This window comes from Micromys minutus (assembly GCF_963924665.1).
Source record: "Micromys minutus genome assembly, chromosome: X".
Lineage (NCBI taxonomy): Eukaryota > Metazoa > Chordata > Mammalia > Rodentia > Muridae > Micromys > Micromys minutus.
In genome coordinates this window covers 86495370-86520056 of record NC_137970.1, presented here as the reverse complement: position 1 = coordinate 86520056, position 24687 = coordinate 86495370, and the positions used below count along the sequence as shown (strand labels likewise).

General features: G+C 42.4%; 1 protein-coding gene and 1 pseudogene across 2 annotated transcripts in view; both read right to left on the bottom strand.

Annotated features, from left to right (window-relative positions):
* Window positions 1-19344, bottom strand: part of PLS3 (plastin 3) — an 85536-nt gene extending 66192 nt beyond the window's left edge. Inside the window, exon 1 of the mRNA XM_080910835.1 lies at window positions 19239-19344. The gene's annotated coding sequence lies outside the window, so the exon portion shown is untranslated. The remainder of the gene's footprint in view (window positions 1-19238) is intronic.
* Window positions 19345-22951: 3607 nt separating this feature from the next.
* On the bottom strand, window positions 22952-24136 carry LOC308416027 (heterogeneous nuclear ribonucleoprotein F-like; annotated as a pseudogene). The gene has a single exon. The product of its transcript is annotated as a heterogeneous nuclear ribonucleoprotein F-like (transcript).
* Window positions 24137-24687: the final 551 nt, after the last annotated feature.

Below are 24687 nucleotides of genomic sequence, written 5' to 3'. Positions count from 1 at the left end.
TTAAGACTTATTCCAAGCCTGAAACCCCATCTTTATGTTAGGGTTAGTAAGATAATTAGAAACAATTTCAATTTGTTCAAATGAAGTTAAGTTCAGTATAAATCAGGCACAATATAACCCTAAAACATTGCTTCCCGAGTGTTCACATAGCTCATTCCTGCCCTGAAATTTCTCTCAGAGAAAAGTTCTGTGATTTTACAATCGGAAATGTAAATTCTCTACTTCTTCCTCACTGTAACACGAATTCTGGCTTAACCTCCCTTCAACAGCATCTAACGTATCATAAGTTAGGGTTTGGATATGAAAAGTCTCACAAGGGGCCGGTGAGATGGCACAGCTGCAAAAGTGATTGTCCTGCAAGCATAAAAACCAGACCTTGGATCCTCAGCACACATGTAAAGGCATGGTGGTGCTTTACTGTAGCCTGTAACCCCAGGGTTGTGCTGGAAGGGGTCGAGAAAGGAAGATCCCCAAATTTTGTGACTAGCCAGCCAGTAGAATTAATGAGCTTCAGGTTTAGGGAGAGACTCTGTCTCAAAAACAAACCAAGTGAGAGAAACCAAGGAAGACAACATGCATGCTTCTCCACATGCGCGGGCACGCACGCACGCGCGTGCGCACACACACACACACACACAAACACACACACACACACCATACATATGACAACCCATTCCACAAAAGGCTCAAGTAGTTTTGAAGACTTTGTCTCCCAACAGTGGAGCTAATGACTGAGAACTGATCAGCCCATAAGGCCTTAGATTTAATCACCGCATACAACCACTGATGAATTAATAATCTGGTGGCATTACTGGGAAGGAACAGCCCAATGGGGCCATGTCCTTGAGAGCACTACATAATTTTTGGTCTCCCTCCTTTTCCCCTCCCTGATTGTCATGTAGTGAGCAAACCCATTCACAAGGATCTACTGCCATGATATTCTGCCCTATCTCAAGCCCAGTGCAATGAAGCCAGTTTACCTTGGACTTAAACCATGGGCCAAAATAATTTAATTTGTTTCTCTAAAGAAATTTAAGTAGTTTCTCTAATGTATTTGTCATAAGAACAATACTTTACCCATTTTCTTTCCTTTCTTTTTTAAGATTTATTTATTTACTATATATAAGTACACAGTATTCAGAGACACCAGAAGAGGGCATCAGATCCCATTACAGACAGTTGTGAGCCACCATGTGGTTGCTGGGAATTAAAGTCAGGAGCTCTGGAAAGAGCAGTCAGTGCTCTTAACCACAGAGCCATCTCTCCAGAACCCGTTTTATTTTCTATGCCACCTCTATAATATCATGTTAAGTTTCATAAATGTGGTGCCCTTTGAAATTTCATTTATAACTATGACCCCTAATGACAAAACGTTACCAGACTTATGTAAAATATGCAGTGATTATTTGAGTAAGTGAATGATTTGTTGAATGAAACTTCTTAGTGTGTGTGATTTCATATCCCCGTAATCCCAGCACTTGGGAAGCTGAAGCAGATGATCAAGAATTCATAGTGAGGGTCTGGGAATTTGTCTCAGTTGGTAAGAGTATTTTCTCAGAATACATATGAAGCCTTGGACTCAATCTCCATTACCTTAAACACTGGGTATGCTGGTACATGACTGTAATGTCAGCATATAGAACATACAGGCACATAACGTCAAAATCACACATGGCCACATAGGTCAACTTGAGATACCTGAGAGTCTATCTCAAAAGAATTAGGAGGAGGAAGAAGAGGAGGAAGAGGAGGAGGAGGAGAAGCAGAAGAAGAGCATAATTTTTTTGAGACAGGGTTTCTCTCTGTAGGCCTGGCTGTACTGGAACTAGCTCTGTAGCCCAGGCTAGCCTTGAAATCAAGAAATCTGCCTGCTTCTGTCTCCTGGGTGCTGGAATTAAAGGCGTATGACACCACTGCCTGGAAATAAATTGCAATTTAGTAAAAATCACGAGTAATAAAAATCTGGGGATATACTTGCAATATGTATTAAATTAGAGTTTTCCAACCCTTTGCAATGCATTAACCATGTAGGATTATGAATACGTGCTTATTAGCACGCTGAGAACTATGGCCTAAAGATAGAACAGAGAAAGAGTTCCCTGCTCTGTGTCTATTATTAATGTATTTCTATTAACTATGGATGAATTGTCTGACCCAAGCTGCTTTCATGCTAAGTGGAGGAATTTCAGTGAGTTCATGGCAGTCTAAAAACATGGCATAGCACTGGCCACTTTGTTACTCTCTACAAGCAAATGGCAGGTAGTATAAACTGACTCAGGATGGAGAGGCAGTGCTCTCAGGCAGTGCGGACCACGGATGTGGCACTGAAGTGGGCAGAGAACAGTAATGGTATCTGCTGCTCAAATCCAGCTCTCCCATGGTAAACCCTGCTCCTCCACCAATGACCTTAACTATGTGCTCACTCCAAGCTCAAATGGTGGTATATTGTTTGATTAATCTTAGTGGCGCAGGCACATTGTAGACAATTAACAAAGACGTGTTACAAGAATTAAGTAATTATATTTGGCACTCAAAATGAGTCTCCAGGAAATGGTACTGACTTCCAGCCTTCCTTGCACAGTGAAACCCCTCCTTTCCTCAGGGTCTGCATAGTTCTCTGTGTCCAGAGACTTAGCAGCTGGGATCCAGGAAGTTTCTTTTTCTTTCTCCAACATATTTTTCGTAAGTATCTGGGAATTTCATACAATGCACCCCAGTCACACTCATGCCCCCTTCCTCCCAGGTACCCTCTCTCACTGTCGAGCCGTTCCCCAGCCCCACCCCCACTCCCAAATACAGTCCAATTTGTGTTGCCCATTTCCATCCTGAAGCATGGTCAGACTCCAAGTGGCCACTCCCTAAAAGATAACTTCATTCTTCCCCACCACAGCTCCTACCAGAAACCATCAACTCGGAGGAGTCAGCATCTTTATCACACTTTAAAAAAGCTTCTCAGGAAATTTTCTTACACTTGAATCCAGAATACAAGAGTGAAACAGTATTTTAGGGACTGGCAGTTCTTAATTCCTTTAAGGGTTCTTGAGATATGATCTCCTCCTAATAGCCCACTTTGTCCTCAAACTTGTCAGTCCTCCTGCCTTAGCTTCAAAGTGCTGGGATTACAGGTGTGGCCCATCCCACTTTATCACCTACTTTCCCGTGATGCCATGTGGGTGAACCTGAGAGGTTCGAACTTGAAAGTGCTGATAGATATCCTGCTTTCCTAGTCAGTCCTAAAAAACCAGCAGCGCCCTCTTACCAAGGCGCTTCCTAACCACAAAGCACAAATGCCTTTTGAAAATGTCACACGTTAAGAAGGTTTTGTATTACATATTATGGCCCTTTGTAGTGTTTGAAGTTTGTTCTATGTGAACACGTTTGAAAAAGAAATGAACTCAGTAATTGTTTAGGTTAAACCATAACCATTGTTTTCGAGTATTTACTATTTACTTCTGCATTCTTTCACATTGCTTATCTTCGCTATCCAGCGGTCAAGAATGTACTAGAACAAATATGTGGCTGGGTGTGGTAGTGCTACTGGGAAGGTGAAGCAGAAAGGGCTTTCGTTTGAGGCCAGTCTTACCTGCATATAGGGGCCATCTCGCAGACCAAACAACACTGCCCCATATTTAACGGAACATTCTGAAAGGCTTTAATACACTTTGTTTTAAAGGACTCAGAGCACAGGTATGGAATGTGCACTATTCCAGGGACAGGAGAGTAAATGTCCAAGGCCTGGATAACCTCACCCAAACAGAACTTAAATCTTATATGCACTTAATATTACTCAGGGAAAGACATACTGGGAGTGACTCCTGGATAAACCAGTGTGTACAAGCCCCAAGAAAACAACAGGCAAAGTTAGTTTAAGGTGGGATTCTCATTAACAGCTTAATCTTAGCAGGACAACCTTTCACCCATTATCTTGCCTGTGGTTAAACTTTTAATACTGGTGGGTTCCACCGTTTCTAACAGCCATCATGTAGAAGACGATTCAAATGACCACCAATGAGGGGATGGTGGATAGATCTACAGAACCTGAACACTGATAGGGCATAAAAAAAGCAATGAAAGGCTCATGCCAGAATGTGGGTGGCCCTCAAAAGTACTATGCCAAGTAGAAGTCAGATGTGAAAACAACCGTATGTCATCACATTTAATTCACATAAAAGTTCCAAACAGGGAAATTTATGGAGATGCAAAGTAGATCAGTAGTCACTTAGGGTTAGCAGGGTGGGGGGATTATGGGCAGGTAGTCCAGTATTTCTGTCTGAGCTAATAAATATGTAGAGAATGGGTTGTAGGTGGATGGAATAATGGTTCAGCACTTAAGAGCACTCATTTTTACAGAGGATGTAGGGTTATTTCCCAGCACTAATATGGCAGTTCACAGTTGTACCTAATTCTGGTTCCATGGGATCTGACCTCTTTGGGGACCTGGCATGCATATGTTACACAGACATCCCTGAGAACAAAGTACTCATATGCACAAAAGAAAATAAATAAATCTTAAAAGGAGAACATGGACTGTAATTATATACATAATAGGAGATAGACTAAAATGCGCTGAAGTGTATACTGGTGAAAGACATTACGGGAATATACAGGCAGTTTTCCAATAAAGCCACTACAATGTGAGAATATTAGCATAGTTAAAGTTCAGCAGTTCTTAGCATGAAAATGCCATCTGGGGTATGGAGAGATGGCTCAGAAGTTAAGAGCACCTTTTCTTGCAGAGGACTTGGTTTGGTGTCCCTATGTACGTATAGATAAAAACACTCATACATTAAATAAAATCAATCTAAAAAAAAAAAAGGACATGCTATTTACAGCTGGAGGCGAAGGAACATGCTTATCCACTCTCATTATGCAGGTGAACTGTAAAGTAGAACCTAGGCCGGGCAGTATTTTAGCAAATGCCAGGCTAGCATGGGGTTACAGAGTGAGACTTTATCTCCGAAAACAAGGAAGCAAACAAAGCACATACACAACACTCACTCATAATCAATCATTTGAGATAGCCAAAGCCAGGGTGGGCGATAAAATTCCTGAAATTCCAACACTCAGAAGCCTGAAGCAGGACGATTTTGAGGTTGAGACCAGTCTGAATGCACTGTACTTGGTAAAATGCTTTCGTGGCACGTACGAAGCTATGGTTTCGTTTGGCAGCATAGCCTTCACCAGGTGTGGGAGCCCAAGCCTGTAATTGCAGCCCGTGAGAGGTGGAAGCAAAAGGACCAGAAGTTACGCTGCTCGGCTATACTGAGCTTGAGGCTGGCCTGTGACTCGAGTCCTGTGAACGGGGAAAAAGGTTTTGTCTACGTTGGCCATCTTGAAGTATTTTCCTCTAGCAATTTTAGTGTTTCATGTTTTAAAATGAGGGTTTTTATTTTATTTTATTTTTACTGATTCTGACTTTATTCTGGGGTAGGGCGAAAGGTGTGGATCTAATGTTCTGTAGGGGGGTATCCACTTTTGATAGCACACGTTTGCTGAATAGGATTTATTTATTTTTAGTATATACATTTCACCACCTCTGTCCAATATTATGTGATCCTAGCTGTCTGTGTTCGTCCATAGGTCCCCATTCTATATCTCTGGTCTACATGTCTGTTTTTCTCTGGACCATGTTTGGGGTTTTTTTTTTTTTTTTTTTTTTTTTTTTTTTTTTTTTTTTTTTTTTTTTTTTTTTTTTGTCAGTACAGCTCTGTGGTATAATTTGAGGTCAAGTAATTTTGATATCTTCCAGCAGGGCTCTTTCTGCTTAGCATTTGGAAACACATGATGTCTTCCATTTTCATATGAATTTTAAGACCCCCCCCCCAGTTTGGTGAACAATGTTCACAATGATGGCTTTTCCAGCCACCAAGATTAATAAAATTGTGTCATTTCCAGGAAAAATGATGGAACTAGAGATCATATCAAACAAAATAAGCCACATTTAAAAGGATATTCTGAGTTTTCTTTCATATGCAAACACCCGCACATGCCACACACATAGGATGCGAGTCTCAAAGGACTATTTGGAAAGAGTAAATAAACCTGTGGGAGGCTGAGGGTAATGAAGCAAATATGGTCAAAGTACATTATGCATTTGTATGAAAATTTCATGATGATTCTTCCATCTTGTACAATGAACTTATGCTAATAAAAGTTCTAGTAAGTAAATTGCTAAAAAGCACATGAAAGTAAGAACACCATCTGACTGTCTTCACATGAAGTCCATGTGTCCTAAATCAATGGTCTGCTCATTTGGGTTTCTTCAGTTCCATTATCCTCCACACCACCTTTCCATTTTTCTTTCCTTCCTTCTTTCCTTCACACCATTCTTTCTTCCTCCTTCCTTGGTCCCCCTTTCTGCTGGGGATCAAATCTAAGACCTTACTTCTGCCCAGTACAAACCACTGAGCCCTATCTCCAACCCTCAGCTTCATGCTGATGAGCAAGACAAGTCAAGGTCATTTCTTTTTCCCCAACTCTCTATATATCTATATCTCTATATACCTACATCTATAGGTTCCACTGGGGTTCAAGCAGCACCAAGTAGAAAACATTCAGACAGACCTGTGACTGTATCTGACTTGTACAGGTCTTGTCCTCATTCCCTAAGCAATGCAGGCTAAGCTTTCATATTCTATGAGATATTGAGTAACCTAGGGATGATTTAATCATCTATGTGGGAGAGTGCTGTGAATGTAGATCGGTGGTAAACTTAGAATGTGGGAGGCTTTTGGTTCAGTATTCATCTCCAATCACAAAAAGCATAAAGAATGTGCATAGGCTAAATGCAAAGACCACCTTATTTCCTTTAAGGGGCTTCTGCATCCCGAGAGAGTTCCTGAAACCCTCTTAGTTTAGTTAGAGATTTACTGCTGTGACCGGACACCATGACCAAGGCAAGTCTTATAACATTTAACTGGGGCTGGCTTCCAGGTTCAAAGGTTCAGTCCATTATCATCAAGGTGGGAACATGGCAGCATCTAGGCAGGCATGGTGCAGGAGGAGCTGAGAGTTCTACATCTTCATCTGAAGGCTGCTAGCAGAATACTGACTTCCAGGCAGCTAGGTCTAGGGTATTGAAGCCCATGCCCACAGGGACACACTAATTCCAACAGGACCACGCCTCTTCCCCCCCCATCTCCCCTTCCCCCCACACTTCAGGACTATGCCTCTTAATACTGCCACTCCCTGGGCCAAATATATACAAACCACCATACCACTCCTTGTGAATATAGAGGGAATGCTGTGAGTCAGGCTACTATGAAGGAACAAGAACAGAGATTTTCCTCGAGAGTTTATTTGTTCGATCTTGCTTGTGGCAGGAATTTCTCACTGCCTTTCAAGAAAGCCATATGCATTACTTTGATTCCCTGCTTCAAGAGAAAGAGACTGTCAGACCTGAAATGCCAGGTTTGCCTACCCAATTTAAAGTCTGAGAAAACCATGAAGTACAAGTTAGAAAATGAAAGTCATCAGCTATATGAGTTACTTGCACTTTACACATGGTTAACATAAAGCCTAAGCAAACAGGAGCTATAGCAGGCCCGAGAACTGCTTGTGTAAGTCAGCTTTTCTAAGGGCTTCTGTACATGGGGACACTTGGATATTTCCACAGTTGCAGAGCCAACTACTACTGTCGCTGTACACAGCATCTCCAATTTAGTGAAGCTGGAAAGAATTTTATTTTTGTAAAAACAAAATTGGGTGTGGCACATTTTCTAGCCAAAGGGCTATTTTATTCCAAGACACTGCTGTCTGCTGACCTTCATTTATAGGCTGAGCAATGCTCTATTTAGGTAAAATTAACTCATGGTGGGCTCTTTTTTTAGGACGTAATAATTATTGCAAAGAAATAACAATGTTTAAATGTGATTTGTTCTTAGTTTAGATTTGATTATACTGGGATGTAAGTGAATGCCGTTGCCCATACAGAGTTTAAATTTAGAAATTATTTTATGTTAAAAAGGAGTTGGAATTTAAATTCATTTCTCTATGATTTATATATAGCGGAGGAGGAGATGGCTCAACAGGTAAAAGTGATAGCCATGAAAGGACTGACCCAAATTCAATCCTGGACCCAAGGAAAGAAGCTGCATTTGGTAGTAGGCATCAGTAATCCCGTCACTCCTCCAGGGAGGAAACGGGAAATGGAGCGCAGAATCAATCGCCCTAGCATCATCCAGATAGGCTGGAAGAAGCAATGAGGCAGCAAGACACTGTCTCAATAAGGTGGAGGCAAGAACCAGTTTCCACAAGTTGTCCTGATGTTACATGTAGGTGTACTTAGGCATGTACGCGCGCGCGCGCACACACACACACACACACACACACACACACACACACACACACACACACACACACACGAATAACTATAATACATATCTTTAGATTCCATAAAAACCAATATTACTTTTCTGTCCTTTTCTTCTCCTAAATTACAGGAGTTATCTACTATCCTCTTTTTAAGGCCAGCACATAAGTCTTCATTAAATACTTTTATTAAATGGTGGGGCTGGAGAGATGTTTCAGCAGTTAACAGCAGTGGCTGCTCTTGCAAATGACTGGGTTTGATTCCCAGCACCCATGTGGCAGTTTACGACTAGTAGTAACTTCCGCTCCAAAGAAACAAGAGCCGCCTTTTGACCTCTGTGGGGTTCTAGGCATCTATACAGGACACTTGCACAAGTTTCTATCTTTCCATGAGTGGCCTATAGGCTGCTATGAAGGAGTATGAAAGCTAGTTTCAAACTTAACCTTGAACTTTGGACCCTCCTCATTCTGTCTCCTGAGTGCTGAGATTCTTAGGCTTGAGTCGCTGTTATCCTGAGGACCAAACCTAGGACCTACTCTATGCTAGGTAAGCACAGTACCAGCTAAACTATACACACCCCACCCCAATACTTCTACACTTCAAGGTATTAGATATAGCAGACTTCCTTCATCTTTACACACAGCTCTATGTTGGGAAGGATTCACTTCATTTGCCTTTAGCATCTATACTACAGGCTAACTTGCGTTTCATCTGAGAGCTAACAGATAGAGTACTTACAAGTTTAGACTTAAAAAAGCAAATCCGTGAGCTGACTTGTACTTTTGACCTTGTAACCAACCGCCTGAAAGAACTTTTAAGACTTCATTGCACTAAATTGGTTGTATTTTACAATTACGATAGGATACATATTAAAATGTAATTATTTAGCCATGTCTGGTAACTTGTGCTCGTAACCCCGGCTACTCAAGAGACGGAAGCATTATGATCAAAACGTAAAGGCCAGCCCAAGTAACTTAGCAAACTCTTGTCTCAAAGTGGAAATGAATAAACAAGAAATAAGGACTGGAATTATAGCTCAGTCATAGAGAGTTTGCTCAGCATACACAGATCACCAGAAACATACATATTCAGGGAAAGGATTATCCCGTATAGTCACTAACAAAAAAGATTCAGCTATAGCTCCACAAGTCTCTTAAAAAGTTTCTGTTTATTTTGTTGGTTCTGTTTCTTACTTTTTGTTTTATTTATTTATTTATTTATTTATTTATTTATTTATTTATTCATTCATTCATTCATTCATTCATTCATTCATTCTTCCATTCATTCATTTATTCATTCATTTATTCTGAGACAGGGTATCTCCACATACACCTGGCTGTCCTGGAACTTACTATGTAGACCAGGCTAGCCTTGAACTCACAGAGATCTGCCTACCTCTGTCTTCCAAGTGCTGGGATTAAAGGCATACACCACCATGCTCAGTTTGTTTAAAATATTTTGGAATGTTTCAATACCTTTTATTTGCTGGGTTTTGAACTTAAAAACTTCTTCCAGAGGGAAAAACTATAGTAACAAATTTAAGTTTAATGTTGCAAGTTTATCAGTTTCTAAAAGCTGTATGTCAAGTTGAAATAGATACTGACTTAGAATCCATACAAAGGCTTTGTGAACTATGCAGCTATGGTGAACTAAACCCAGAATCTACAGTGGAAGGAACCAGGGAACCAAGTCCTGAGAGGTATCCTCTGCCCCACTCCCATGAACAAACAAAAACACACACTAATAAATATTTTTTAAAGGAAAGATACTGATGTAACTTATAACCCCTGCCTTCTTCAACATTTCAGTTTTCACCAATTTATTTTGTCTATGCTATTTTTCTCCAAAGTAAATTTCTTACCACTGATATTTCTATTACCGTGAAAACCATGCAAATCTTGAAGCCTCCTCTCCCATATACCAAACCAGGCATCAACATTACATTTACCCTTCACCCTTGTTGAAGCTGTATTTGTTGTACATAACTGATTAGGAGTCACCTTTCCAATTTTCCTTTCAAGGGAAGTTCTTTTTAGACTCTTGGATAGCAAATCCTCATTAAAGGATGAATTCAATGACAAACAGGTTTCTAAGCTAAGCAAAGCAGAGTCCCTTTAACCTACAATCTGTGCTAAAAAATCATCCAACATTACAGAGAAAAATCAACAGAAAACAGCATTTTCATAACAGCATTAAACAAAACAAGCAAGGGCTAGTGCCGTGGCTCGGTGGTTAAGAATGCTTGCTGCTGTACCTGAGTTCAGTTCTGGGGACACCTACACAATAGAAGCAGAACATGATTCTGACCTCTGACCTACTCTCTCTCTCTCTCTCTCTCTCCCTCCCTCCCTCCCTCCCTCCCCCCCCCCCACACACAGTGCACACACCAATGAAAATTTAAAAAAAAACATAGTTTCTATTTTAAAATTTACTTTAAACTTTTAATTAGGTGTGCATGTGTGTTTGTGTGAGGTTATGTGCATATGAGTGTAATTACCCACAAAAGCCAGAACAACGTGCTGCATCTTGGAACGGGGAGTTACAGGTGGTTGTGAGCCATGCTATGTGGGTGATGGGAGGGAAGGCAAGTCCTTGGTAAGAGCAGCAAGCAGCACTCCTTAACTGATGAGCCATCTCTTCAGCCTCCCCCCCTTCCTCCTTCTCTCCCTCACCCTCTCTCTTTTCTAAGGGGGGTGGTCAAGTCAAGGTTTCTCTGTGTGGCCCTGGCAAGGAAAATGTAGATGAACTCAGCTATAAACAGAAACAGCGGCTGAGAATGTATTGCATCTTAATACAACGTGAGGACTTTCTATGTTCACATAAAATCATAATGGGTTTATGTATTTAATTTCCAATGCATGCATCTTACCTCAAGATAGGCAAACGTCTATTTGCAATGCACAAGTTACAGGATGACACAAAATGCCTCACCTAGTGAATATTTTAAATCACAGACGGTCAAAGGAAGAGGACACAACTCAAAAATGAAAAATGATTGTTCATAGTAAGAATCGCCCATTCTTACAAACTAGCCATGATTCGCAGTTATTCTCAAGCCTGGACTGGCAAGAAGGCTCAGCAGGTAAAGGCATTTACCACTGTGCCTGATGATGGAATTCAATTCCTGAGACCCACATGAGAGAAGACCTCCTTCTGCGAGTTGTCCTCTGACCTCGTGTGTGCACCATGACACATGCGCATTCAGCAAAAACTACATATTAAATCAGAACTACCACAGGACTCAGCTACCATTCCTAGCACTTACCATAAGGACTCTGCATGCTACCACAGAGATATTGCATATCTATTTTTATTGCTGCTCTCTATTCATAACAGCAAGGAAATAGAATCAGCCTAGATATCCATCAACAGATCAATGGATAAAAAATATGTGATACAAACACGGTGGGTAATTTTATTCAGCCATGAAGAAAAATGAAATTTGCAGGAAAATGGATGAATCTGAAAGGTTATTATTTTAAATGAGGTAGCTGACACTCAGACAAAACTCAATTCTCTCATGTGTGCATCCTAGCATAGAATGTTTATATGTATGTAAACAGGCAAAAGTGAGTGTGCGCACAGGCTATGAAACTAGAAATGAGACCATTACTGTGGAGGAAGGTGCTGAGGAAGAGGAGGCAATCTGGACACATGTGCTGAAAGCAGGCAGGAGGGTGGGGCAGGGCACAAGGGGGAAAGGGGAGAAGGGAGGTATATGAAAGTAAACCATAACAAACTGTTCCAAAGTAACATAGTGAAACCTAAATGTGTGTCTGCCAATGAACAATTTGAAAGAAAAAAAAAAAAAAAAAGGAGACAATAACAGACTCCATATTGACAACCAAAAAGAAACTTATTATTTAGTAACAAGGAAAAAAAATCAATTGATGACATCAACACTCTATTCTGCATAACATTTGAAGTAAGAACTGTAACTGCCTCTGTGTGTGTGTGTGTGTGTGTGTGTGTGTGTGTGTGTGTGTGTGAGAGAGAGAGAGAGAGAGAGAGAGAGAGAGAGAGAGAGAGTGATATGCTGGGAGTTGAACCCAGAGCCTCATGCAAGCAAAGCAAATGTTCTGCCATTGAACTGTAACCCAGTCTTCTGAAAAGGACTGTTACGGCCTTAGCAGAGTTATGAACTACAGCTACAGTATGCTGGATTTATACAGCACCTGTCTGCTGAAGAGCCAAGCTGTACATACTTCACTTATCCTTTCAGCGTGCTTGTGAGATGCAGGGATTAAAAACAGATGCCTTCAAAAATCAAGCAAACTCCAGCTATGGGTACATCAGTGATTTACTGAAAAGGGCCTATCTGTCCAGACAGCAGAGAAATGAAAGAGCAGAGATTCCACACCCAATATCGTTTAGAATCAGCAACACTACATTTATCCTCAATCACAATTCTAAGCTTTATAAAAATGCAAGTTTTTCTAGTATAAAATTGGTCTGTAGTCAGGCCTGGTGGGTGCAAACCTATAATCTATGATCCTTGAGAGGTTGAGGCAGGAGGATTACAAATTCAAAGGCTGGCTTGCTTTATCAAGTGAGTTTAAGACTAGTCTGGGTGTCAAAAGCAAGACTGACTCAAAATAAGAAGCAACACGTGGGCCTGGCATGTTGATCAGTAGTGGAATGTTTTCGAGGGAGGGCCTGATACTCATCTCCAGCCCTGCAGCTGTAACACGAAGGTAAGTGATCATACAATGGAGAACAGGGTTGGACGGATGGCTCCAGTGGGTAAGAGACCTGGCTGGGCTTCTGGGGGACCTGGCTTTGATTTCCAGCACCCAATCTGCAGCTCACAACTGTCTTTAGCTCCAGATTTCAGGGATTGGACATCCCCGTCTGTCTTCCATGGGCACTAGGTACCACAAGTGATACAGACATGCAGACAAACCCTCCATACACATTTTTAAAATAAAAGAAACTTAAGAGAGAATGGCTGGATTACAGCTATATTCAAAAAGTCACCCCAGACAACTAAACTTTTACTCCACTTTTCAAAACTGAGAAAATGCTTAGTGTCTAGTACATATCTGGACTAAATATTTATCAACATAACAATTTTATTTGAGTTTTTCAACATGAAATTCTGGCTCAATGACAGTTCCACTGAGGCTATATAATTGCCCCATATTCTATTGTTTTTTTTTGTTTTTTTTTTTTTTTTTTTTTGAGACAAGATCCCACAATACTAAGGTTAATCTAGAACTCATTCTAGACTGACATCCGATATGCTGGAATTACAGGCCCTTGATACCACACCCCTCTTCCCCCTCAACATTTTCTATTAAATACATCATTTCCTCATCCCTAGACCAATCCTGACTCGAATTTTACTTTCCAGTGTTAAGGATATGGCAACGTTCAATACTACCGAATTTAGCTGTCAATGTTTTGAAACAGCGTCCCCTCTATAACTAAAATAAACTGAGCCATGTATTATGAGATTGGTGGTTAAGAATGGCATTTAAGGTCTGGGGAGATGGCTCAGCAGTGAAATGCTTGCTATGCAGGCATGAGGACCTGTGTTCAGATTTCTCAGCATTATTTGCACAAAAGACAGGCGAGGTAGCATGTGCATGAGCTGACAGTCAGCACTGAGGAGCTGGAGACAGGAGGATCCCTTTTCTCACGGGCCAGTCAGTCTAGCCAAATGGACAAGCTCCAGTTTCAGTTAGAGCCTCTGTCTTAAAACAATGAGGCAAGTCATGGAGGAAGACACTTTCTGTCCATTTTCATAAGATACACACAGACACACCTGGGGTGGGGCTTGTCATGGAAGCTTTAGATAGTTGCTACAACTTTTAACAAAGGATTCCAAACTGAAAACAGTCACAACAGTGCATCCAGAAAGCTTTGGAATCCTCTACGTCATTAAGCTGACATTATATGGCACACCACTCCCTAGATTAAATACACCGATGTGGAATGTGTCCCAGCTACTAATCTTAGGCTTACTCTTTACACATCAGTCTGTCCCTTTCAGATCATTTTCCACCAAAACCAAACACTGTCATATTGACAAGTGTAAAATAATGCGAAAAACCACATATTCAAGCTGCCGCATATTGATAGATGTTCATTTTCAAATCTGATTACCTACCAGTTACTTTTAGAATCAGTTACAAGTGTCTTGGTATATATAGTTTTGACGCAGCGTATGTGAGACTCACAAACACAAAGCTCTGCCATTGTAATATATGCTGAGAATATATCCGAAAATGTGAAAAGCCAAGTAGGAATGACACCTTAAACAGAACATGGACTTAAAAGTGGGCTTTCTTCCTTTGCCCAAGGGTACCACTTGAGTGTTCAAGCACCATGGCCAAGCTGCCCTCCCCCTGCTTTTTGCATCAGCAATAATACTTCTTGTCTAAGAGGAAAATTTTGCTAGGTTTCTGATAGTAAACCGAATAGTAACATTCTGCCATAATCGTTGTGGTCAAGTTTAATACAGGAATAAACTTTTTTTAAATTTTTTTTTTTTGTAGAAGAGACTTATTTTCAAATGCCACAAATCTAGTCACATTTTAGCAATTGGACTCTAAAGATTATCAAAGAAACTTGACATTTTAGACTTCAATGTCACTTAAAGTGTTAGAAGAGAGGCAAAACCTAATTTAGTTTACACCCCTAGCAGCGAGGTCTAAGGGTAGAAATTAAGAATTAAAGAGTTACAGGCCGGGCAGGATAACAAATGCCTTTAATCTCAGCACTTGGGAGGCAGAGGAAGGTGGATCTCTTTGAGTTTGAGGCCATCCTGGTCTACAAAGTGAGTCTAGTACCACAAGGGCTTTTTACACAGAAAAACCCTGTCTCCAAAAAAAAAAAAAAAAAAAAAAAAAAAAAATCCACAATCCTCCAATTTCAATATAAAAAAAATCTGAGTTAATTAGACAATACTGCTAAATTACAGGACAGCAGGGAGAGTCGTTTTAAGTGTATGGGCATTCCAAGAAGTGCTGTGGACCAGAAAGTAGTGGTAATTTTGTTTAGTGGGCAGGACATCTTGCCATGTCATGTGTGGAGGCAGAGGACAACATTCAGGAGTCAGTTCTCAACTTCTATTATGTGGCGCAGGGATCAAATTCAGGTCCTCCGGCTTGGTGAATGTGTCTTTACTCACTGAAGGTCTTCCAGGCGCTGATTTTGTCTTTATATGACTTACACAGCCTGCAGCCCTGCTCATCAGGAGTATTCCACCTCTTAGGAATGATTTCACACTGGGATGTTTTGTCTGAATTGTGTTTGTTTGTTTGTTTGTTTCTTTGATCTTCATTTTGTTGTGAGAAAGAGAGAACAAAAGTTGGATGAATAGCATCTGGGACGGCTGCAGGGCAAGTAAAATATGATCAAAGTATACTGTATGAAAAATTAAATAATGATTAAAAAACATGAGTTTATCTAAAAAAAAAAAAATCAGCAATTTAAAACTTTTTTCTTGAGGATGTCCTAACTAAAATCCCTGGTTCCTTTCATCTGCCACTTAAATGCTGGGATGACAGAGGTAATTTACCATGACTGGCTTTAAAACATCTTTAATTTGAAATAATTTGGCTTGACAGAATAATAATAATCATGTAGACTTTGATAATGTTCATCCAGCTAGTATCATTTCATATATCTCTCTAAACATCTTTTATTTATTTTATTTATATTGTTATACAGCCGTAGCTCTCTACAGACACACCAGAAGAGAGCAGCAGATCCCATTACAGACGGCTGTGAGCCACCATGTGGTTGCTGGGAATTGAACTCAGAACCTTTGAAACAGCAGTCAGTGCTCTTAACCTCTGAGCCATCTCTCAAGCTCTAAACATCTTTTAAAGCTAGGAAACTAACAGTGGTTATTAGTGTACACTCAGGTACATAGTGCTGAGCTGCATAAACACTTTGACTGTTTTTTGAAAACTTAAATCTTTATTAGAAATTCACTCTAAAATTATATTGTCACCTTACTTCCACTAGGGGGGCTCATCTCCAGGAGTGCAGGTACAGTTTCAATCCATTGCTAGCTAGTCTGTGCAACAGGCTAGCCTGCACTTCAGGACTGTGTTCAGAATCCTATACAGCTGAAAAAGGAGTACAGAAGGTATATTCAGAGGTTACTGAAATAAAAAGTCTTGGAGGAAAGGTGCAAAGCAAAAATCTTGTAAATATTCCCAGTTGCTTAAAAAAAAAGTGTGTGTGTGTGTGTGTGTGTGTGTGTGTGTGTGTGTGTGTGTGAGAGAGAGAGAGAGAGAGAGAGAGAGAGAGAGAGAATATATGCACACAGAAAGTGTGTTAAGAAGTGCTGTATGAAGGTTAGAGGACAAATTGCAGGAGCTAGCTCTCTGCTATCCAACAGGTCCACAGGGTTGGACTTCGGTATTCAGGACTGATAGCAAGTGTTTTTATCATCTGAACCATCTCCGAAGTGTCCTCAACCCCTAGCCCTAATTTCTCTCTTGTAGGGTCTGTAGTACTTGATTTTAAGAACGAATATGTGTAAACTAAGCCTATTTTTTGCAAGTAAGGCTTTTAAGTTCTTGACTTTGGTGACTCCTCTACATGTTTCCCTTTCCTTTTCTCCCATTTCTTTGTTTTCTTAACTCATATATGTATTGCTTAGACAGAGTATCATGTAGTCCTTCTTGGCTTTGGTCTGCTGATGCCCCTGCCTCAGCCTCCCAAGTGCTGCGATTACAATCACTTGCCACCACCACACTTGGCTGTTTTTCACTGTTTCCATACTTAACAATATATAATCTAAATAGTGAGTCTTCCATTTTTACCCCCAGAAGCAATTCCAATATAGGATAATATGCAAAAGTCCTTTCATAATCTTTTTAATCAAACCACTACATAGCACAAAACCCAGCCAATTTTGAAAAATTTGTATCAAGTAGGTTTGAGTGTGGTTTTCTGAGACAATTAATTCCAAACAACAAAGAACTGATAGTTAATTTTAGACAGGAGATTGTTCACCACCTTTAAGTAGATGCTCAATATTGAGAATAGTATAGGCCAGATTAAAGGGCTGGGATGGTCTATTTTTTAACACTGTGGGATATGGCTTCAAAGCTAACCATTTAGGGATGAAATAGGACATGAGTTAAGCGTTAGCTTTCTTAGAAGATGATTTTAAAACGATGTTTATACTTTAGAAGAGGCATATGGAATTTCTGGGAAACAGAGATATATGTCACAACATAAGTACATTTGAAGCCTTTGTTTTAAAAGCAGCTCATATAATTTTTTAATATTCTGTTTAATTTTTTATTTTGCTTAAAACCACAGCAACAGATCACTTTCTGCTCCCTCAGGCAGATCCAAGAAAATCCTTTTGTAGAAGCTGACACACACTGCCCCCCAACCCCCCACTTTTGTCTTGGTAGTTTGGGGAATATGGGCCTCAGCCACTGCATTCCAGTTTTAAAGTCAAAAGAGGTCACGTGATCACTACCCTAGGGGCATCAGAGACTTTAAGACACGTGATGCCAATTGGCATGTGTGGGACCTCGGCCATTAAGTTGCAACTCACAGTAAACTGCAACTCAGGCTTCAATTTTAGCCTCCCAAACCCATTGTGATGTTGAAATGCTGACTGCTCAGTAGGTTTTTTCACTTCACCTACATCTACCTACCATAGGCACCCAAACCCCTCACCAGGTCTACATTATCCCTAAGAGGAAGGGCACGGAAATACCCCTCAGGTCTGGCCCTGTATGACTAGGCACCCCAGTTTAAATCCAAGCAAGACCTGCACCACTGGTATAATTAGTTATACAGCTCAAGAGAAAAGCGAGTCTTCAGGATGTAAACTGTCAGCAAAGCTGGAGTAAGCAAGGGCCTGGAGCCAGGCGGAGGTTCGGAACTGCCCGCACTTGACCCAGTGAAGCAGCAGCAGCAACTTTGGGACAGGCGACCACAGGGGTAGTTGCTGTCCCCAGGCCTTTCATTGGGTCGCTAAAGTAAGCTGGCGGAGAAAAGTAAACACAGGCAAGTGCAGCTGAGTCTGGGAATGGGGCTTCAGCCACCATCTCTGCTCAGCCTCCCAGGGATCCCAGAGCGGTCCCGGGTGCTGCAGCGCTTCTCCTAGCTCTGAGTTGCACAACCATCAGGACACAAGCTGACCGCCAGGGCGCTGCTAGGGGAGAGAACCGAAAGGTACCTTTGGGCTAGCCTGGAGAGCTTCTGCTACCGAAAGGAAAAACAAAACAAAACAAGAAAAAAACAAAAAAAACTGCTTACTCATAGGGAGTCACAGCGCGGTCTCGAAGCTCCGTGTAAGGGCTGGGGAGGGGAGCGGGCGGAAGGTGGGCGGCCGAGGCCAGGTCCCTTCTCGGGGGCCACCGCACCCGCTCCGAGTCCCGCCCCTTTGGGAGCCCCGGGGTCTTCAGGAAGCAGGAGTCACCTAGAGCGGGCAATTTGGAACTAGCGGGAGGCGACCTAGGCTGCTGGCTCTGGGATTTCCCAGAGGCAGACAAGGAGGGAGGGAGGGAGGGATGGATTGAGGAATGGCAGTAGCTGGAAAAGGGAGGCAGAGGGAAGTTAGGCGTAGGGTTTCCACTTCAGGGGTGGTCGCCGCCTTAGGGAATCTGAGTGAGGGTTGGCTTTTAAGCCCTTCCGCCTGTGGTGGGCAACAAGTTAGGAAAAACTAGAGCAGTCACAGTGAAGAGCAGAAAAAGTGATGGAAGAGGGTGGTCATAAGGAACCCTTTGGAACTCCCACCCATCCTGGCGGTGAAGATCGCCCAGGAGCTGAGTCTCAGACTCCAGATAAAATTTTCTTCGATCTCCCCCTTTGCCCAACCCCCGTCCCCTAGTATAAGACACGTTCCTGCTGAGGTTCCGGGAGATGCTTCCACCAGGATCCACTCTTACCCACGCCCAGGAAACCGGCTCCCCTCGCGCCCTCAGAGCTGCAAAGCACTTACGTAAAAGTCGCAGAGTCGCTGATCTGGCCCTACAGCTTCCGACCAAGCTCCCAGACAACTTCTGCTCCTAGGAATCTCTGCAGCTGTGCTTCTAAAGCCAGCGCTCCCTCCCCTCCTGCCAGCCCCCTCCGCCCTGCGGCCTCAGCCATTGGCTCTGGTGGTGTTCGCCAACGGCCTGGGAACCAGGAAGGGGATTGGACCAGGAGCCTGTCACATCAACTGGGTGGGGAGCTGAGAGACCAGGCACGGGAAGGGGTGGGCACCGAGGAGGGATGGGGGACTGGAACTAAGTGTTTGCAAGCCCCCTTTTCTATTCCCTACCTGGTGGAAGAACTTAGAAATAAGTCTACAGTGCTTGGCTTGGAATACATGTTTCAAAAATCATTACTCAAGTAACTGTAACGTTGGGAATTTCGGAGCATGTTTGAACGTCGCCTATTTAAGTCAGGTATAGGGGAGGTGCGGGTGCGGGTTTTTTTTTTTTTTTTTTTTTTTTCCTCTTTCTTAGGAAGGTTTAGTACTTCATTTTGATCTCCTCAGACCTGAGGAAAGGACTCTAAGGGAGAAACCTCCCAGCTACTGTCCCTTTGTTTTTGCTTCGTTTGTTTGGCGAGAGGATCACACTGTGTAGCCTCAAATTAGCCTCAAATTGGCATTCTCTCAGCTCAACCATCTAGTACTGGAATAACCACCGAGCGCCAACACACCCATTTCATCATAGTCAGAGAAAGGCCCGTGTGGATCTGGCACCAGCCAAATGAATTGTTGGCTTAAATCACTTGTCTGGTAGCTTTGTCCTTGAGAGGAGTAAGAAGTGGGTGGGAGAAGGAAGAGGTGGTAGAAATTTCTTGGTCACATTGGAGCAGTCACCAGGCAGGTCTCCTCAGTGTCCTTTCCCCTGAGACAATCTGGGGACATGAGGGTTCCTTTCACCTTCTCCATTGCCCACAGTTCTGCCCCTTTGCCACCAGCTACATACGGTTCCCCTCTATCTGCTTTTCAGCCCATTGGCTCATCCTAGCTCCTAAATCAGCCTGGAGGGCCAAACCCCTGACTAGATTGTTTTATAAGAGAACTGTAGAAAAACCCTGAGTACTTCCTGCTTGGCAGCATTCCATCCCTAAACATGTTGTCCAGTTAGAGTCTGCTTGGGAAGCTTGGTAAAAATCAAAAGTCAGTTCCATGGTACATAAGCCAGGGAAGAATTTGAGAGCAAGAGAAGCTTCAAAGTTGAACGCAAGGGCCAGCAAAACAGCTTAGCGAGGAAAGGCAAATGCCCAAACCGTGCACCTGAGCTCCATCCCTGGACCCAAATGGTGGAAAGAGAGAGCTGCCCTCTGACTTCCAGTCATGTGTCTTAGAATATGTGCAACACACACACACACAAATCAACAAATAAATTAAAATGCAATGTATATTTAACTGATAAAAGTTGTATGATCTATGAAATATGCATAAGGATTTTATTATAAAAAGTATAAAGTTAAAATTAATTTAAAGAATATATGTTTTGTCCCAAAATATCTAAAACGTATTAAGTGTTTTTATAGAGAAGCTCCAGACATGGCATTTTTATATCTGTCACCCAGTATTCTGGAAGCTGAGGCAGGGGGGTTGCCGAAAAGCTACCCTGTGCTACATAGTGAAACGAAAGCCAAGGGAATGTGAATGAGGAAGCAAAAGGCTTGTAGTGAATTCTAGGCCTTTTTAAATGAGGGAGGGGCCCACAAGTGCCTAGAGGCGAGGCTAGACCAGCAGGGTAAGACCTGGCACTGGGGAAAGGCCTTGTTAAATATTAGTCAATGATTAGCCAACTAGGAGAACTTACAAAAGGCACAGAAAGGTGAAGAAGAAATTGAGTAAGCACTCATGCTTTTCAGAGACGCTACATCTCTGTTATTTGTGATGTTGTCCTGTGTCTATCTGGGTTAAGCACTTAATGAATTGCCATGCACGATTCTAGAAGGTTCCACTCACAATTTCTGGACACGCTTCAGTCTCCGTGAGCCCCTTTGAGCCCTGCAGAAGCACACGTGAAATTAATTAATGAAATGTAAAGCAAAACAAGGCCGAATGGGACAATTGTGCACTGTAGAATGGCTGCCCTTATCTCTAATCCCAGCATGCAGGAGGCAGATGCCAGTTTGGGCTACAGAGGGGAAAACCGTTCTCCAAGTGTAAAACAAACAAAAATCTTACATGCACTGAAGACACTATCATTGGTAAAGTGTTTGCCTAGCACGGGGGAAGCCCTGAGTTGGATCTGTGCTTAAAATGGCAACACTTAAGAGACAGAGGCAGGAGGCTGGAGGTGGTCCTTGGCTACACAGCAAGGACTGCCTGGGATAGATGAGACCCTGAAAGACAAAGGGAAATAACATAAAACACCATTTTGTTCATGTTTATTTTTTATATGTTTATGTGTGAATATGTATGTATTCATATGAATGCATGTGTGTGCTAGTAAGTCTGGAGGTCAGAGGATCACCCGGGTAGTTTTCTTTGAGAGATGGAACCAGAATGGATTGGGGAGGGATGTGTGAGGGAGGTGTCTTGAAGGAGTGGGCAGCGACCAGGATGTAAAGTGTATAAATAAATTAATGGGAAAAAAAGAGTTAAATATAATTATATATTTAAAAAAAGAGATGGTGCCACACCCCTTGTGTTCCTCTTCTGAGTACATGTGTGCGGTGTGTGTGTAAGTATGAGGGTTCACTTGTGATGCTCGGGTTCAAGTGCAAGCATGTGGGTGTAGAGGCCTCAGGGGTCTTCCTCCATTACCTTCACTTTATGTATTGAGGCAGGTTTCTGGCTGACTGAAAAGTCTCTAATACCCCTGGGCAGCTTTTCCTAGGGATCCCATCTCTGCCTCCTGAGTACTAGGGTTATAGGTGGCCACCAGGACTTTCAGGTATTTGCTGATTTCACTAGCAAGAGCTTTATCCAATGTACCATCTTCCCAGCTATGCTTGCTCTCCCTCCCCCCTCTCTCCCACCTCCCTCCCTTCCTCCCTCTCTCTTTCCCCCTCCCCCTTACCCTACTTCTGCCTCTCTCTTTTGAGAAAAGACTTCTTTTTTTGTGAAAAATCTTGATTTTTTTTTAAAAAAGATTTTGTTAACAAAAAATTTTAACAAGTTTCACTTAGCAAAATACACCCAAAAGGAAATCACAGTACAAAGAAAGCTCTAAGTCAAAGCCTTGCCAATTGCTACAGTATTAGTATTATCATTAGTATTAATATTATGTCTCAATTCTCAAAACTAACTTCTAAAAACCTTAAACTTAACTCAGAGATTTTAAATGAAAATATGAGCTAGAATGGACATGAGAAATGCTTCTCCCTGCATCAGGGATCTAGCACCTTAAGTTCTCCAGAAAAGTACATGTCCCCAGTGTGTTCCCTGTGGTGAGTTTAGGAATACATTTTCCATGCTTAAACTACTTAACTCACATAACATTGCTCTTAAGCATACTACCAAAAATGTTCATTGAGAAAAGCAGAAGAAAATAGTTTCAGTTTACTCAAGATTACATGCTAGAAGAAAGGTTTGCATGGGAAACACTGAAGAGGTAATTGTTTTAATCCAGATTTCACAAACTCATGGTGCAAAGTGGGTCCCCCAGCTTCCTCTGGGGTTATAAACTGTTCTTGACTGCTTATTGGCTGCCTGTAAAATTTTCTGATTGAAATAACTCAGATGTTCCTACAATACTAATCATATCCACCCATGCTGTTCTGACCGCTGTAGCCGGCCCCGTAACAGCCACTTGCTGACCGGCTCTCCAGGCCACTGTAGGTCACCTGGGCAGCTGACATACCCATGCCCTGCATCACCTGGCTGCTCTAAGCCCCATTGCCAGCCCCTGTTGTTGAATTCAGGAAGAGCTCTATGTATCTGTGCTGCATGTTGTTGGCCCTGTCCTTGGACATAGCTGCTGCTGCTTCTTCATGAGTAGCAAACTCAGCATCAGTTTCTCCCGTCACTCTTCCATCGGGACCAATCTCAATATGAACTCTCACAGGGTTGAGTGGAGAGAAGAAGCTGTAAATGTCGTTCTCCGTTGCTTTGTAGGGCAGCCCTCTCATGTAGACGCAGTGACCGGTGGTGCTCTGCCCTGGGAACTCGCTGTCTCCATATCTGTGGTCATACATTCCCGAGAGACAGTTGCTGAGGTCTCTCCCAAACGGGTCAGTGGTGAAGCCATAGCCATCACTGAGGCCACTATATTCTTCATAGCTCCCATAGCCCGCACTATAGGCACCAGACCTCATCCTATCCAGGCCCGCCTGTTTTACAATGCCAATGTACCTCCGGGCTGTGCCATAAGGCCCAGGTCTCTGCACAGACATAAACTTCAGAGGTGGATCTGAGTATGACCTAACTCTTCCCGACTGCTCTTGAACACTTCAATATACCTGTGCCCTATTCTCTCCTTGTGCTTCCCTAAAGCTTCCGGGTCCACAGGTAGTGTGATCCCGTTTGGCACAATTTCCAACCCTGAGAAGAACTGAACGATTTCTTCCTTTGTGCATGCAAATGGGAGTCCCCGAAGCCTCACAAAGCCATCACTGGCACTGTGGGCGCTGTTTGGACCACTGAGCTTCAATACCCAATCCATCTCGGTTCTGTGTGACTTGAACACCTCAGTATACCGGTGTCCCATGCTTTCTCTGTCTTTTTTTCAGAGACAAGTTTACATCATCTTCTGACTCATGTTCAACAAAAGCCTCAGCACTCTGCCTGCCTTCTCTAGTATAAATGAAATGGACACCTGTGACCGCATCATGACTTGAGCAGTCGGAGAGGAAGTTTTGTATATTCCCAGTTGAGCAGGACCAGAATAGGCCACGGAGTTTGACCACATAACCTTCACCTCTCTTAGGGCCCAGCATCATGGACACTCGACAGGGCTGATGTCACACTAGCTTGGTCAATTTTTTTTTTTTTTTTTTTTTTTTTTTTTTTTTTTTGTAGCTTAAAGAACCACAGATGCCTTCTATAGGAAACACTTAAGGGAAGATAAGTTTTCCACAGGAAGGTAGAAGAGACTTCTATTTTCAATAAGGAACACGGCTTATGAGCCTCAAGCCCACCCACGCCTTAAAAGGGCTCGTAGAAAAGTCCAGGTGCATCTTCTTTTTGTTCTCATCCTCTGTGAGATGAGACCAACGCAGACCAGGGCTCCAGACTCCCTGGCTGCCACGAGGAAGAAGCCGAGAAAAAGGCTTCTAACTCCGGTCCTCACCAGTAAACAAGCAAAGTGTTTCTAGTAATAAATAGTTTCCATTACCACTAAAGATCTCCCAAGTTCAGCCAATTGGGCTGGGGGTGTAGCTCAGTGGAAGAATGCTTGCCCACATGGGATAGTGCACTGGGTTTAATCCCCAGCGCCAAAGCCACCTTCCTCCCTTCCGGGAAGGAAAAATCCCTAGGTCAAACAGCAGTC